The sequence below is a fragment of the Rhyacophila brunnea genome, unplaced genomic scaffold (genome assembly GCF_057557595.1).
Source record: "Rhyacophila brunnea isolate RB1 unplaced genomic scaffold, BYU_Rbru_1.0 scaffold_12, whole genome shotgun sequence".
Classification (NCBI taxonomy): Eukaryota; Metazoa; Arthropoda; class Insecta; order Trichoptera; family Rhyacophilidae; genus Rhyacophila; species Rhyacophila brunnea.
In genome coordinates, this window is record NW_028232774.1 from 18,285,634 (window position 1) to 18,303,249 (window position 17,616).

A 17,616-nucleotide genomic window follows, 5' to 3' on the forward strand; every position below is an offset into this window, starting at 1 on the left:
GAATTGTGCTTTAAAGGGTAGCTTAAGTACTGGGCATAACAGATGATTAATGCAAAGAGGCGGAAACGGCAGATTAAAAGTAAAAACGTGAATCAAATACAAGGTTAAAAAGGTTATTGAAGTAATCAGCTTAACAGTTAAGTAATTCATTGAATTCGTGTTTATTTGATTATTATGTTAATATTCATCAAATAATAATTAAATACCTGTGTATGTACATTATGGCAGGAAATGGGTCTAATTTTATGGACGTTATTTAATATTTTTTTAGTATTTCAGTAATAAGTGTGTTTTAATATTCATAATAATAATAATAAATATCACGGGGAACAATGAATTAGATAAATGTCTCACCGAACGTTTTAGATGCAATATATACTTAAAATTATCGAGGAAGAATAGACGATTCCTTGACATTCGAGAGCATTTCCGTTTTTAAGTACTTGGAAACCAAGATCTCCTAAAAGAACTAGATGAACGTCGAACTTGCCAGCAGACTGAAAACTGGAAAATGAAACGTTCTTCGCACTGATGAGTCTATTCAAGTCTAAGCTAATATCCAAATAATTAAGTACAAGATAAAAAGAACTTTTTATACACCACGTTTTTAAATTTTCTGTGGAATCATATTATAGACTTGACAATTCTATGTATTAATAAAAACTTTTTATTGCACTTGATAGAAATACTGAATAAATATTATAGTATACTGAAATGTCATTTTGACATTTCATATTGATTTCCATAGTACCGCACGTATATATTAATAATTTAGTTTCTAGGACCCACTTAGCAACCAATAATAGTGAGTAGTAAATGTTACTTTTAACGATTTTTTTCCGAAACATACAAAACAGAATTAACTGAAAATGAATTCAATTCTGCTTAAATATGGCCAAAGCCCAAAAGTATTTAAAAAATGCATTGTCGTCGTATTCTGATATATTCTAAAAGTTTCAAATGTCTAGCTAGTCGGCAAGTTAGTTAAAAATCTTGGACAAACAAGAAAAAATTTGTACTGCATAAGAAAAAATCTGTACCGGACAAATAAGAATACGAGCTAATAAAAACGTAGTAAAATATTACCTACCTATATATACCTAACCGAAACTATTTTTTTTAAACGGTACATGTTCAAATACGCGCGTTAACATCATTTTACTCCCTACTTCGATTATAGTTTGTTTATTTATGGCTACAGCCGTATGTTGTAGCTTAACCACTGGGGAATGCCAAAATAAATGGCGTATTTCAAAAAAAACACTACCTTGTTCTTAGGTCAATAATTATTATAAAGCAATCATTATTCGTAGGATGTTTATCACACTTGAATGGTCAAAAACATAGCTTATAATGAGTATCTTTAGAATTATCTTCAAATGTGTTAATCTTGCCCATTTTTTGAATAATAAAATGCCTAATTCTTGTCAAATTTGGGATCACAGAGATTATCAATATATTTTTTATTGTAAATATTTCATTATAATAATGTCGATATAAATTATACTGATGATTTTATAAATGCGTTTAAAAATTAATAAATGTAAAAAATCTTAACACCACTGTACATTTATGTACTGAAATATGACTATATTCTAAAACATTAAAGCGAGAGGTTTAAAAGAATACTATTTTATGTAATAAAAATACTTTATGCAGTCATTAAATGTTTCAAATAAATATAAAGGATAATAAGGCTTCAAAATTATATAAATATAGTATCTACAATGTTTAAGCTATGTCCAGGATCATGCTTTGAAAATAGAAAAAAAGCTCCATTTGGACCCACGCTGAGCATGTCCGCCCTTAAGAAATTTAAATATTCTTTATTAAAGAATTAAAATAAAAGAAAGATCCATAAAATTATTTAAATTATTGTTTCCCATAGTTTATTTTGTTGATTACATAAATTTGTATGTAGGTAGGTATGTATAATAATATATGTAAATTAAACCACTAAGATTTAATAATGATTGTTCCATGGAATTGAAAATACTCGCGCAAACAAGATAATAATTCTATAGAGTATACAGTACCTACTACCTACCTATATATTTGTATTATTATAATATACTATTAGCATCACTTGGCTTACTTTATATGTACGTACTTAATAAAATTATTATATTTATATTGTAATTGTCAACGGCTATTTCGTGTATTTTTCTTTTAAGCTAACACTTGAAATTTGGTAGGTACCTACACATATTATATGAAGCGGTGATATAAAAATTTCGTACTTAATTCAGTACTTCAAACACGGGGTCCGCATAAATGGAATTCTAAAAAAAAAGCTTTTGTTAGCGATGCTATCCATCTTAAATCCTCGTCAATCGATTGTTCGTGGTCTTTTTCCACAAATAGATGTAAAAAATATGGGTATTGTGGATCTACTTTCCAAGATAATAAACAAGGTAGAGCAGGGCATTTCCTTCACTTATCATATCAGTGTCAACTAAAATTGCTCAAGATTCAATATAAATTAAGTAAGTATATGAAATTTTATTACAGTTATACGACATCGATCCAATGAGCAAATAAAAATCCCCATCTATGACAATGGCGTATTTACTATCATTATTTTATTTTTCAAATGTTTATTTTTATTAAAGATATTAGTTGTTTTTACTTATCTATTAAATAAGAAAATTAATATAGTATGTATTTGGTTAAAATTATATAACATGCCGATTTCTCAGACAATATTTTGGGTATAATATATTAAGAAGGTTATGGTATTTCATTGCTATATTAATTATCTACACAACATTGTGTGGTAATAAATATAATTAAAATTAAAATAAAACAATTTATAATTCTACATAATATAATAACTCAATTAAATAATGATCATATTATAAAGACATTGCCGACTGATAAAAAATAAATTTTACAGCTAACATGTTATGCTGTGATAAAATATATTATCGTCGATTATGTTAAATACATAATGATGGAATTTTTCAATAAACATTATTGATTGTGAATAATATAAAATGCAATATTACTAGACCATTGCTTATAGTATATACCTCTAAATGTTTAGCATTGTTTCGTAAATAATATACATTAGGAAAACGTTAACATAATATTAAAAAAATAAATAGTATTTTGTTCAAAGTTATGTAGACAAAAAACAGTTAACTTATTCAACACAGTAAAACTTTACGAAATATTTTGAATAAATTATGCATTAGAAGAACGTGTGTTGAAAAAAAGCGTTATATTTTTCAATTTTAAATATCTATGACTGCATGCTTTCGTTGATTACATGTATTGGAAACATCTTCGTCGATATTTTATGTATAATTCGAGATTAATGGTGACTTTTGTGAATTTATAGAAGCATTTCTAAGAATATTGTCTTTTTTTTTAGACACCACAGGATATTATTATCGATAAACGTTTTTTATGCGATGAAAATTATTGTCATATAACAAAACATCGTGATAGCAAAAATTACATAGCCCCACTCGAAATAAAAATGACATTAGGAAAACTTCTTGATGTCGTTTTTGCGGAATGAGATAATAAAAACTATGATTATTATATAATTCGTCAAAAAATGTAGGTACTTAGATCAACGATGGCAAATAAAACCTTTTTATGTGAATTTATTCTATTCCTTCATCGGAAAAACTTGGTAAGATGCACATTGTTTACAGTCTGACTGTAAAACTCAATCACTGTAAATCGGTCATCGTGTAAAAATATATTGTTGTATTTGTAATAATCAGACGTAGTTTTCGTATGGCGGGCTTCAAACATGTCAGCGCTTTGAGTCTCCGCGTAATATAAAAGTGAAAATGAAGAAAGAGGTTGCTAACGCTAATTAAGCTTTTCTCCTGATTTTTTTTTATAACTCAAGGTACCGTTAGTGCACAATATGTAAACGTAGTGATACACCCTGTTTATGTTAACTTAGGGCTCATACATACGACACTGCAGTTAACGTGCGCTCACGCAGGTCTTACTCGATTCCAAATGCATCCGATTAGAATGTACAATTGTAATTTTTTTGTTCAGTTGGAGATTCTAATAGAATTTCGGATGATCGTCCTGGCCACTGCCTTGTATCTCTAGAAGGCAGTGGACTGGCACTTACGTTTTTTTTCTACCCATCTATGCAGTTGTTAAATAAACTGCAAGTCATTTCCCATTTAGGATTTAATTGTGACAAAATACTCGCATATGCTCTGAGATTTATTCTCAACAGACTCACGCAGATATAAATACATAAGCTTACAGGTGAAAGCACATAATATTAATATATCGGGTTTTCGCCAATGCCATTATTAATAAATATGCAAAAACAAAAATGCTCTTTATTCGTTCCTGAACTCAAAATTAAATTTGACATTTTCAACACAAATGATTAATTTGCTCAGTATGTAGGTAGTTTCCGTAATGTATTCGATTGCTTAAAATCTGTAGAAATACTTATATTTCTTGTTTATGTATACATAAATAGATTATCCAATGTTCGACCAGCATTCCTTAATTATATTTTAAATTGAAAACATCAAATCCTTTTAGCATCCGTAATTATTTTTGTTAATTTGTATCATCAATAGTTTCCTAAATATAATACCTATGGCTTAGTTCAGGTGCGACGGGTTTTTCCAATAGGTACGTTTATACGAACGAAATAAGGATTCTCATGAAAAAAAACACTTATGAGGAAGAGCGTGGTCATCTGAAAAGTAATATCACGCTACTGGTATGTAGCATACGACCACAATGACAAAGTGGCAACGTGTCGGCGTATAATGTGTGAGTCCCAGGTTCGATTACTGAGTCAGAGTATGGACGTACTATTTCTCGTAAAACCCTCACTCTGTGGAGGCCCATGTATTCATCTAAGGATCGGACATGGCCAAAAATATATATTTACCTATATGCGAGTCTGCGTCGTGTTAAGTGACGTAGAGGCCAGACACACTGACTGATCACATTAAAATAACATTAAGGATATTAGTATAATTTAATAATTGTATCACTGGTTTGAACTGAAGACCCCTTTAAAATCTTCTGACAAATCTATTGCATCGTCTACGTCAAATAAAATCGCCGCTGCTTGAAGTGTAATCCAATGTGAGGAACAAAAGTTTCTTGTCATACAATGCACGTAAGCAAGTTTGAATCATATTTAATATTGTAATATGGTGATGTGAAAACTGCTTCTAACTAATTTTTAATTTTAGGTACTACTTTAACTCAGCATATCAATTACTATTGTACAATAATAATATATAGCTAAGTACTTTTAGTTACTATTAATTTACTCTTATCAATCATGTATGTACCTAAGTGTCATAGATTTAATCCATGGTGATTAAGTACATGATGTCTTCTAATGAACACTTTTATTCACGTTTTTCAAGTTTGAGTATTAACATAATAATATGTCGCTTGTTTTCATATCAAGGAAACATTACCATATCCTAAGACAATATTAATATTCAACAAATTGACTATAAGATAAAACATGTAGATAATATTATTTACAACGTGTTAAGTTTTTATCAATGCAAATTTGTGGATATAATAATATATTGTACAAAATCATTATTTACGTTAAATATATTAACTAAACTATATCCGAAAAGGCGACAATTCAAAATGAGCATGTATTTATTGATATATATATATATATATATTATCACGTTGTTATCACCAGTTCAGCTATTTAATATTCTTCGCGGTCGTGCCGCATTACTGAGGATCGTAATTACCATGATCAGTTCAGGGACCGAACCTAGAGCAGGCAGTCTAGACTAAATGTATGTATGTTGCGAATCCTAGATATGAGGACACTCTCAGAAATCAATTAAAACTGAAAAGAGCTAAGAATTTTGTGAAACTAGTTGTGGTTAAATGGGTAAACAATGAAATAAATTCTGGAAGACACACGTCGAAAGGATGAGGGAAACTCGGATCCCAGATATCATGTTACACAAAAAAACCTGCTGAAAATCATCTTCCCAATTTTTTTTCCAAAATATGCAAAGACAGTTGGGAATTAAAGCCCAAACTCAACGGTGTACAACAAGAATAATAAGAAAAAAATATGCAAGTACTTTATTATAGCTACGTTATAGGACAATCGATGTAGTTCTCCACAACACCAATGATTAACTTACTACTAAGCCATGTTTAGTATGCTATGTAACCATTTCATTGTATAGTCGAACACAAAATTGTTCTCTTTATCAAATTAAATAATTTTCGATCGCCTTTTTTTGCAATAAGTATCTATGTCTCAACTACCTAACGAGATAAAAAAAATATCTGCTGAGCCCCCATATTAAATTTATTGTATTAACATTTCGTAATGGCGTCGGTTTATATTTTAGAATGTTTGCAAAACGATCGGTGCCGAAACGTATTTATTGGGAACGAAATATAATAAATATGTTTGGTTTAATAGGCGGGAAAAGTATAAAATTACAATTAAGTACAGTGTTGCCAAAATTGAAGAAAAAAACATTGATAATAGACAATGGTAGATAGATATTTACGAAAGGAGTTACCTATTATAGATAAACTATTATGTTTGCTATCAAATTATGCATCATTTCATAACATTTTCCATAATGTTTATCAAAAGCTTGCGTAACATTTTATTACCTGCAGGCATCAATATAATATAACATTATATATTGTATAATTTCGGAACTTTTAAAATTTAATTAGTAATATAATACAGCTAGATAGTATTATAGTCAATATAAATGTATATATCTAACGATAAGGTAAGTAAATAGTACATTTGTATACAAAAGTTTTTTTACAATTAGTAAGTACGTAATAATTATAAACACACAAAATATTATATCACTTATAATAACCTATTTAAATATCGTGACTTTGAATACCTAATTAGTAATTATTGTAGTCATCATGTAGACTTCTTTATTATTTATACCCATAGAGTGTCTACTTACACATAAAACAGTACACAAAACCTCAACGGGACACAATGTGTATCGCGTCGTATTAGTTCAACGTTTGAAAATACACTAAATAATAGTATGCAAGTGAGTTAATATCATCATAATAATATATTATGATTTAAATATATATTATCATGATATTTACAGCTTCCGTAACAATATGAATCCTCTTTTTATATTTTCAGCATGTAGGTATTCTATAAATATTTATGGCTGTGGTATTTGTGAGACAATTTATATTTTTTTGTCTACGTAGATCGGTGAGCAAGATTTCATTTTTATGTTACACATATATTAAATAAATGTTTCATGTTTAAACTTACTGAAAACGCTTATTTATGTTCGTAAAACATATAAGTATCCCTGATTTTAAGCAATTCTATAGATTTAAAACTAAATTACCATATAAAATACACATATCTGAAATCTGACGACTTTTAAATTACGTCCTCAACGTCTGTTAAATATTCAACTCGACAACCTTTGAAATATAAAAAAGTAATATCAAAATTGTCTATTATTCAAATTCGAATTTGAATTTGGAACGATGACGAAACTGTGCTCTATCGTGCTGTCTGTATTTTTTCTTTATTATTATTTATTTCCATAATGCTTAAATATATCTGCACAGTATACAAAGATGAAGATCTAACATAAGATATTCATTTTTCACGAATAAATTTATTAATAAGGTAATAATATATAACACCAAAAACCTTTCTGAAGCAGGCTTATATTTTATTATAGCAGGTTTACGTATAGATAATGGATCTATATATTCTGGCGAATGTACACAGCGATAATATGAAAATGTGAAACATTCAACAAAATTGCTAGGTAATTATTTACATGTGAAATACATACAGCAAACTTTTTTTTTATTGTAATTGAGCGATCATTTAAAAAGTTCAGATTTTAAACGTGATCTCAAAGAGGACGCATTTTTTTTTTAATTTTACGTGTCTGGTAGGTATATCAACAGTTACAATACGCATATATGCGCCAGCAGTGGAGTAATGAACATAACTCCCTCGAATTTGTGACTCGTGGGCTTGAATCCCAAATTTACAAGTATATTTATATGAAGAGTATGAACCCAGTGGATTGTTAAAAAAACAGTCTACAGAGATTCATACACTCCACGTTATGGTTACTTATATACACATTTACAATAAGTACAAAATAAAGAAACAAAATGATAAAAAAATACATTTACAGAAGAAATGAAAATATCAATTTCAAATTAGTGACAAATTAAAAATGTTTTTCTAGACAGAAATCCAGTTTTGGCAGAACTGGTACATCATTAAAAATGGTGATACTGATAATAAAATGTGCATGACATTACATCACCCATTGCTATTTTTTATTATAGGTACTAATGGTTATTATTATTCATCTCACAATAGCCAGCTGATCCCATAGTATTTAAAATCAAGGAACGCATCTCAGTAAACTGGCAACACGCATCGGCATGTTCGATATTCGATTTTCAAAAAAAACCTCTCTCTTCTAGAACACAAGCCTGTCCTTGTCTAACTTTTATGTTAGGGTTATGCAATAATGCAAATTAGCCACACATACTACCTATTTTAATACTATACCAACTTTATAGCTATTTTTATTGCAAAATATTATACCTATTACTGACCTATCATGTTAATTAAACCTGAATTATGTATTATGAATTAAATCAATATATTCACGATATTCACAAAACACAATATTTGAAGAAATATCTAAATTCCTAAAATATCGTGTATGTTAAAATACATTTTAATGTTATTTTATTAAACCAACTTAAACAAAAATATTATTATCAATCATTTTATACAAAATGATTATTATTATTTAAATAGCATCTTCTGCTCCTTTGCGAACAGAAAATAATAGAAACTATTCTTGGTCATTAGTGCCTACATAATAAAATAATACTTAATAAATTTACAAAATATAAAACAATTAAGTCATTAAAATATAATAAAACTCGTTTTGAAAGGTCAAGGGTGCATGCCAATGTGTCGAAACGATTGTTTAAGCTTAATGATTTAAGCAACAAATAATGAGATATTAAACAGTACATTGTTTTCATTCTAAAATCTAAATTGTGCACGAGATTTAAGAATATAGTATTCTTTATTTAAAATGTAGGTGCCTATTTTTTAGATCAATGAAGAAGTTATACATGTATATACTAAATTCAAATGCACAACATTCAATTTAATATATTCCTATTCCTTATAGGTATTATAACCAATATTGCGCAAACTATTGTAAAACGATAATATAAATATCTTAATAATTCTATTCTTTCAGCCATGTCTCACGAGCCATTTGAAATTGTGTAGGTAGGTGCATTGAAAATTATCACGATCATTGACAAATTATTATGCAAATCGTTAAAAATATGAATAGCTGAGTAGGCAGTTATTTTTCCAAGAAAGGTGTTTATTCAGATGTTTTACTAAGATTGTCACAACAATATTTTGTTATAAATTAATCTAAAAAACACTTGGCTGTCAAATAACAAGGTTAATAGGTACCTACTACAAGTATATTAAAATCGTATGTGATATTTTTATCACTCCAGATATTCCAATTTTGAAAAATATTATTTCTATTAAATACTCGATGACGGATTTTCAAAATAAATGAATGTAGTGTTGCTGTCATTTTCATTACGCACTGACATATGAGTTCCTAAATAAATTATATGAGTATTTAATATACTAATTTTATATTTTCCTACCAAACAGCAGGACCCACAACACATTATATTTTCTCGCATGTGAAGTGGTAATTTCGTTTTTCGAGAATACTGATTCGCATTTAGCTTAAAAACTAAAATATATTTTCGTAAGAAATAATTATAAATTGAACACCAATTTACTTTTAACAAATTGTACCTATAGGTAGGTATATCAAATAGTTTTGTTTCAATTAGAATGCGCCAAATGTAAGCAAATTAATATTATGAATTGAGAAGGATCTTAAATAAAATGTTTATTGAATACTTACAATTAGGGTAAGTACCAATCTAATTTAATATTGGTTCCGGAGGAATGTAAAAATTACTACTCACATTGTTTTGGTTATCCTCAGCAGATGTAAAAAAAACAATTAAAAAGTCGTTTCAACTTTCGGCGTTCGCAAAATATTTTTTATCAATGTTTCACAGCCCTAACATAAGCGAACTAGGATTTTTAAATTTCGAACACATGCACACTGGAAAATATTATACAACACGAACACATTAACACATTCTTAAGAGATTTGCGGCAGACTCAATTATTTCAAAGATTTATCTAACGACTGGGCATCCTTTCGCTTCTAAACCTAGCCCGCCTATTTTTATTAAATAAAGAAACAATACGAAGATATCAACATAAAAACATCCAATTAAAAAAATACACAGAAATCCAATTCTTTGCTATTTTTATCACCTGCACACTAGAATTAATCACGCGGGAATGTAGCTGTCAAATGTCACATTCGAATTTGGAACGACCGGGATAAAAACTTTGTTTCGATTGTTTCTTTTTTTAAATGTTTTGAATGGCGGACGAGAGCGCGTCCTTCCCGCACGGAGTATTATGGCCGACTGAAATGAATGGCTTTGTATAGAAGATGTGCACACCGTTTATTAAATGTTAGAATACTAGTTCTTGCTAGGATTACAATGACTTCTAACTATATTGGAACAATTTCCATTCGTGCAAACAAATGTTTACAGTCGAATCAAACTTCTTGACTAGAGAAAAATTATCATTCCATGATAGCCACGAAAATTTTCCAGAAGTAATGATAGATTGTGCTCATTTAAAAGTTTGAAGCCCTCTGACTGACTTCATTTCACATACTTTTTCGAATAAATAATGTCGGAATGTATTTTTAAATGATTTTGCTTTTTTCCTCCCTCTTATTATACAGCGGGAATTTTCTTTGTTGCACATGACGTGAAGATTTAAAAGGGGGGTTCTAAACAATTTAAACCAGTCATTCAATTAATAAATTATACCAAAATCCTTAAGATATGCGTATTTCTCACATATTGAGTATAAAATATAACTATTATTAAGATTCTATGAACCGGAGTGCTTGACAGTTTTCTGAAGATATTTACATAGTTATCAAATTTTATGTTTATTTCATAAAAATAAGTGTGTTAGATTTTTTATTATATGGCCTATCTAGTTCAGATGGTCAAATTATTTTTTCCACGAGACGGAGCGATAATTTTACCGATTTCCCGAACAGGAACGGCGCTCCGGTGCGCTAAGGTCCATTTCAAGCCCTACAAATGCTATAACAAAATTCCCGCAACACAGAGGCAGGTAACATTAAAAAAAATAACCACTACTATTATGAAGCATCACTATCTTCAATAATATTTATTTTCAATTTGAGGATGTGATTCTAAGATACAGATACGTTAATATTTTTAATATGTTACTTGGTAGTTAGACTTTATGGTTTTTTTTACGTGGGAGAGGCACCAAATCAGTCCATACCTCAAATTAGCAAGTTTTTTTTTAAATCCATATTATAGAATCAATAATTCAGTAGAATTACGCATCCAAGGATGTACTAAAGTACTAAACCAAAATGGTGCACAAACAATTATTATTATCGGCAATATGGCAACATCGTCGCAGATATTTTTACTGGCTGAAATTTTGAGATGCTGCAATTTGTAAAAATCTATTTCCATAAGTAATCTGTTTTTGCCAAAATTACGTAGGTACTCGTATACTTTTGACTTGGTACCCTATAAGTAAGTAATGAATAAATTCAAAAAATACCTCAATAATTAAGTCTCTTATGGTAAGTAGTTTTTAGTATATCGATAAAACCTAATGAGACGGTTAAAAAATTACATAATGCTCTTTGGTATCTGGATATCATTATGTTTATGTATACAATTTGGATGATTGATTCATTGTTATCAATGGCCATAATGATATAACATTCTCATTAATTTCATTAACACATTCGCTGATTATATAATATAATGATTTTTTAATTACCACCTTTAGTATGCACGTTAATTACATCGATCGGCCGCCTGGTCATTACGCGCCAGGTGCGTCTTCAGCGTCCAAAGTATTAAACATTCTAATTTTTCCCTGATAACTTAGGGCTCGACACACACTATTAATTTATTCCAAATGCATCCGATTAGAATCTCCAATAGTATTTTTTTTTTAAATTTGAGATTGTAATCGGATAAGTGAAACTTGCGTAGTCGCAATATGTTAAGTGCAGTGTCGTGTATCTTGTGTCTTTAATCGTATCGGTTTTATCTGACAAATTGTAAATCCTGTAGATATAGAATTTAGATAGAGTACCTACGTATTTTAAACAAACTGAGCACGTTCTAATATTAAAATGATTTGTTTAGTGTGGTCCGCATTATGGTTACTCTATTTCTAGATATTGCCTATGGATACATTGATAATGCCATCGATTTTGTTCGCAAACCGCTTCATATACGCCGTAAATGTTCGGACCTTATAATCTTCTGTAATCCAATTTGTTTCCTGCTGGATTCCAATAAGTCGAAGATAATTTTTCCACCTGTAAAATAAAATATTATACCTTTCAATAGTATAAACTCTGTCAAAAATAAAGCCATTTAAATAACAATACCACTATTATTTTGGAAAGGGCAAATTGAAACAAAGAAAATAATTCAGAATTGTAAAGTAGATAACCCAATTTATTATTCCCATATTAGATTAGTGTTATTAAAAACTATTGATTGTTACCTAATAATTATTATTCAATAATATTTATATATATTTCATCAATTATGAATGGGAAGAGGTAATACGATTTAAATAACAGCGTGTTTGCCATTTGTACCACAAATTCATATTCGACTTAGGGGAAGTACGCCATATAAGTATTGATTGAAAAAACGTTTAGATAGTAAAGTTATCTAAAAGACATATACACATTGTACACCAGGCATATCCAACGTGTCGATCGCATTGTAAGATTATATGAATTGAATTGTAAATACGTTAAATGCGTGTACCTGTACATGCTGTTGTAATATAATATTATGATTTCAATGAGATTTTGAAGGAGGAGCACTAACCATTCCCATTTTTCCCTTAACCAGTTCATGAAAAATTCGTTTTTAAATTAACCGTAAGGACGCCTGTTTGATCTCACAGTAGAGTGATAGAAAGATAAGATGTAAATCCCCACGATTTAAACTGAGGCGTAGCTCCCATCACCATCACGCAATAGGCTCTTCGTGGAGTAGGAAAATAATATGACGATTAGTGAAATGAGTGCCCAAAATAAGACTAAAACTTATAATATCCACAACGAATTGGATATTGAGTATTTTTTGTGAAGACAATTAATAGTGTACTTAATTATTTAATAATTGTCCTCAACCAAATGAAACATGACGTTTATTCGAATTCAAGAATGATAATAATTGTATAATGTGGTAGTTAACTTCTAGTTTTGGTACTGGATATTAAATCACAGCCTATTTAAGGTTTGATATACCTACTCTACAGTGTACAGTCCAGTTCATCAGGTTACGTTGGGCGTTTTCATTCCTTAAAATTATATAGGTGGTACAGTGGCGCACCCAGGGGGGGGCCAGGGGGCCTTGCCCCCCCCCCCAAAATATGAAAATCATCAGAATGATTTTACACATTGAAATCGAAAGCCAATAAACTATACCTTGGGCCTAGACAAACAACACGGCAAAAAATGATTTGTAATTCTCCAGCACCCTTTTTAGTAAAATTTCTTAGATTTTAATGTCTAACACAAAAATTTCGAAACACTGATGTCAGGTTTTTTTAGAAACCCGTTCCCTAATGAAATTCTCGGTGTCCACCCGAATTCTGGAGTGCTGTAGGTGATGGCTGGAGAGGGTTGACAGGGATCTAACCCGGGGGCCCGGGCTGTGGGGGGCTGGCGTGTCGGGTTGACCAGATAAGCGAGATAAACACACATCATAAATTATCTTTTATAGTAAATGGTGGTAAAAGGCGCTATTACACTTCATGACTATAAGCATTTTAAATTATATAATTGTCCAATATATTTTCAGATTATTATGTGTCGATACTCGACAGCTCCATTATTAAAGTAGATGTATTGAAAATCGACAATAATTCACTGTATAAGTACCCTCAATTTGAACTAAAACACAATTTGAAAAACGTTAATGTAGTGTTTCACACTGTCTTTAATCTAAGCAGTGGATAGCGGGCCCGTTAAATACCCTAGCCCAGTGGTCGGCAAACTCATTAGTCAATAGAGCCAAATATCAACAGTACAACGATTGAGATTTCTTTTGAGAGCCAAATTTCTGTTGACTGTTGAAGTTTTAAGTCCTAATTAAATTATAGGTAGGTACACTGAATAAAACTGAATATCATACGTAATAATGATCTTATTTATTAATAAAAATTAAATTGTAAGTCAGGTATCCATAAAATTGAATCATGACAATAACTGACAAACTCAATGTGAATAATGGCCTTGCATCTCCTTGTAAAGTTTGGGTAAGTCAGGTTCGTATGTTGTTGATTTAATTTTAATCACGATTCCAGGTTCTCATCAATAAATCGATTTCTCAATTTACTCTTGATTTCCTCTCTTGGAAATCTTTTTACTAACCACAAAACTTGCAATATTAACATTGTTGAAAGATTTTATTCAGTACCTAATTAAATACAGAACTTTATTTTTCTTGACTCTTCTCCTCAGCTGCTTTCTTCCTTGCATCATCAACAGAATATTTAGCGCAAAATTACGAGTTTTTAGTTGCAGTATCTCTCTAAATTTGAATGCGCTAATTTTTCCCGACACATAAATAAAGGTCGGTAAGCCATTTAAGTTTTGAATAAACGCAAAGTCTCGGTCTATTCAACATTACATTTACGGTTATCCTCTTCCATTTTCTTTGCTTCTTCTTTTTAGCCATGTCAAATATGGCAGAGAGCATCTGTGGCAGAGCCGCACTCAAGGGGCCAAAGAGCCGCAGTTTGCCGACCACTGCCCTAGCCTGAGGGCCCGTTTCAGGATGTGGGGGCCATAGTGTAGGTACACCGAGTGCAATATACAAAAGACCGATAAACGAGATATTTGGCTGTGTTGTATTGAGTAGGTTGTGTATAATTTAAAAGCAACAATACTTTTTTTGTCCATTTTCAATTAATATGTTGAAACCTTAATATTAAAAAACCAAAAATCTGCGATAAACATTCGGCGAAAAGAACGACTACACCCACTACGGTGGTGGTTTAAATCAAAAGAACATTTTTTCGGTGGAATTCGGCATAAATATTGTAGCTCTCTAGACCAGTGTTCCCCAAACTTTCGACATCTGTGTACCCCTTCTATATTTTTCGTAACACTGAGTACTCCTCGTCAATGAAAAATGCATATAAGTACTTTAATAACAATCAAAATATATTCCTTTTGTAGTACATAAACAAAATAATAATAAAAGAAAAATAAAATTCATTCATAATAAAATATAAATAAAAGTTATATTATAAAAAATAACATTCATTATAAACCATGAGAAGGATGAAATTATTTATGTTGAAACGACAGATCATCATAATTTGGTTCCCTGGTTATTAATTTTAATCTGAGATGCGGTTCCACACCCAAAGGCTGTTCCTTTTTTTGACTTAATGTCTACAAATGCTGAAAAAGCAACTTCACATAGATATAAAGTTGAAAAAGGCAATGTATTTCAGGAATTTCTCTGTTAAAACTGGATACACATGTTGCATTTGCAACCTAAATGATGTTCAAGTACACTCCTTATATTTATTTTGCAAGAATCCGTCTGAAGCTAATAATTCCAACAATTGCTCTTCTTCCGCATGCGATAAACCTTCTAGCATGGATGTTGTATTAATGCTTGTTGCACCAGGCGTAGCCATAACCCGGTGCAGCGCGTACCCCCACCAAACTCTTCCCGTACCCCAGGGGGTATGCGTACCACACTTTGGGAAACACTGCTCTAGACCAAGCGGGTAGCACAACCGATATTATTTAAGTAATGTTTAAGCATACTAGGTACACATGTCCAGCATGGTCGCTGTTCACTTCCAATCCGCCAGTCGCTGATGACACGCTCAACGGTTACCGCCACATGCCTCCAATTTAATAAAAACTAGGAGAAACTGTACAAATATATCGCCGTGTATTGTGAAATTATGTAAAAATATTTATATGAAGAAGAAAAAGAGCCTATGGGACTAATTTCCATTCTCCTCCTTCGGCCCCCCCCCAATAATAAATCCTGGGTGCGCCACTGAGGTGGTACCTAGTATTTTTAAAAGCATGTGAGATAAACGAATATTCACTAGAAAACTTATAGGGTTAGTTGACCAATAACTTGTGCTGTCAACTTATAACTACTCCATAGTTAAAGAATTACTGTGAATAATATATTTAACTACCCATTAAAATTATGAATCAATGCTAAAACCTTTATTAAATTTATATACCAAATCACTTACGAAGCTTTATGTAAACCAGGCATAACCTTTATTAAAAATAATAACATAGTATTTACTTGCCTACTTATTGTCTAATGCCCACGGTGGCCGCGTGGCTTAATCGTTGGACTATCACACTGTGGGTTCCAGGTTCGAATCCTGGGTCTAGCAAGTACACATATTGTTTTTCAATTTGTGTGAGAGTCAGGGTATGGACCTAATAGGTTGAGCAAGTGCCTGACATCCATTTCTCGTAAAAATAAAATCTGTTAATACAAACCTCTACTCTGTGGAGGCCCTATGATATTATTAGGATCGGACATGGTCGAAAAAAAACTTATTGCTTACTATTTTAGTTTATATTATTAATCTTACTGGTTTTCCAGTAACAAACAAATACTAGAAACATTAAAATAATTCGCTATGACAATACACAATTTCTGAATAATATGAAGAATTATTCTAAAGCAGACAAGAACTTTACTGAGTCCAATGTAAATATCGTCGTTTAAGAAACAACACCGCGTAAGTCCATATTTGGCGGTTTTGAGTTTTGAATAACATTCGGTAGATAAAAAAATTCTACACCGTGTTCCTTCTATGGAAAAATTCTTTTTGAATGAAAAAATGATTTTTTTTAACTAAACATAAAAAAAAATAAGTTAAAAGGTATCAATTTTCAATTTCTTGAGACGTTTTTTGTTTCCCCTGAAAATTTTAATTAATTGACTTCCGCGGTGTTGTTTCTTAAGCGACGATATTTTGTTTTAAAATTAGTATACACACTGTCTTATAAACAGATCAACGACAGCCATACCAAATAGTTATATCATAAAATATATAACTTACTCTTATTAAAATACTGTCGTTAGTATGGAATGGTTGTTTTAGACTTTAGTTTAGAGTTATATGTGGATGGATTATTTTTTTGCTATTTTAATAAATTACTTTCGTATCAAGGAAAAAGCACTTCATATTATATATTATTACTTTTCAGAGATTATCTAAATACCAGTAAAATATCCCATTTCCTCTCCACTATATCCACATAATATAAGGAGGAAAAGTTTGCTGTATGAATTATTCTTTTCCTGTTTGAGGTAATAAATGCTTGAAAGAGTACCTTCGCTAACAACTATTATATTATAATCAAGTGTAAATAA

The 17,616-nt window shown here is 30.6% G+C and overlaps 1 protein-coding gene across 4 annotated transcripts in view; it reads right to left on the bottom strand.

Annotated features, from left to right (window-relative positions):
- Positions 1-10,561, bottom strand: part of blo (bloated) — a 167,574-nt gene extending 157,013 nt beyond the window's left edge. For 2 of the 4 annotated variants that reach the window (XM_085960894.1, XM_085960892.1), the window contains exons 1-2: positions 10,400-10,561; positions 10,039-10,181 (exon numbers count right to left, since the gene is read on the bottom strand). The gene's annotated coding sequence lies outside the window, so the exon portion shown is untranslated. Of the gene's footprint in view, positions 1-10,038 lie in introns of all 4 variants that reach the window. The other 2 variants (XM_085960893.1, XM_085960891.1) reach the window with 1 other exon arrangement.
- Between the last annotated feature and the right edge of the window lie 7,055 nt (positions 10,562-17,616).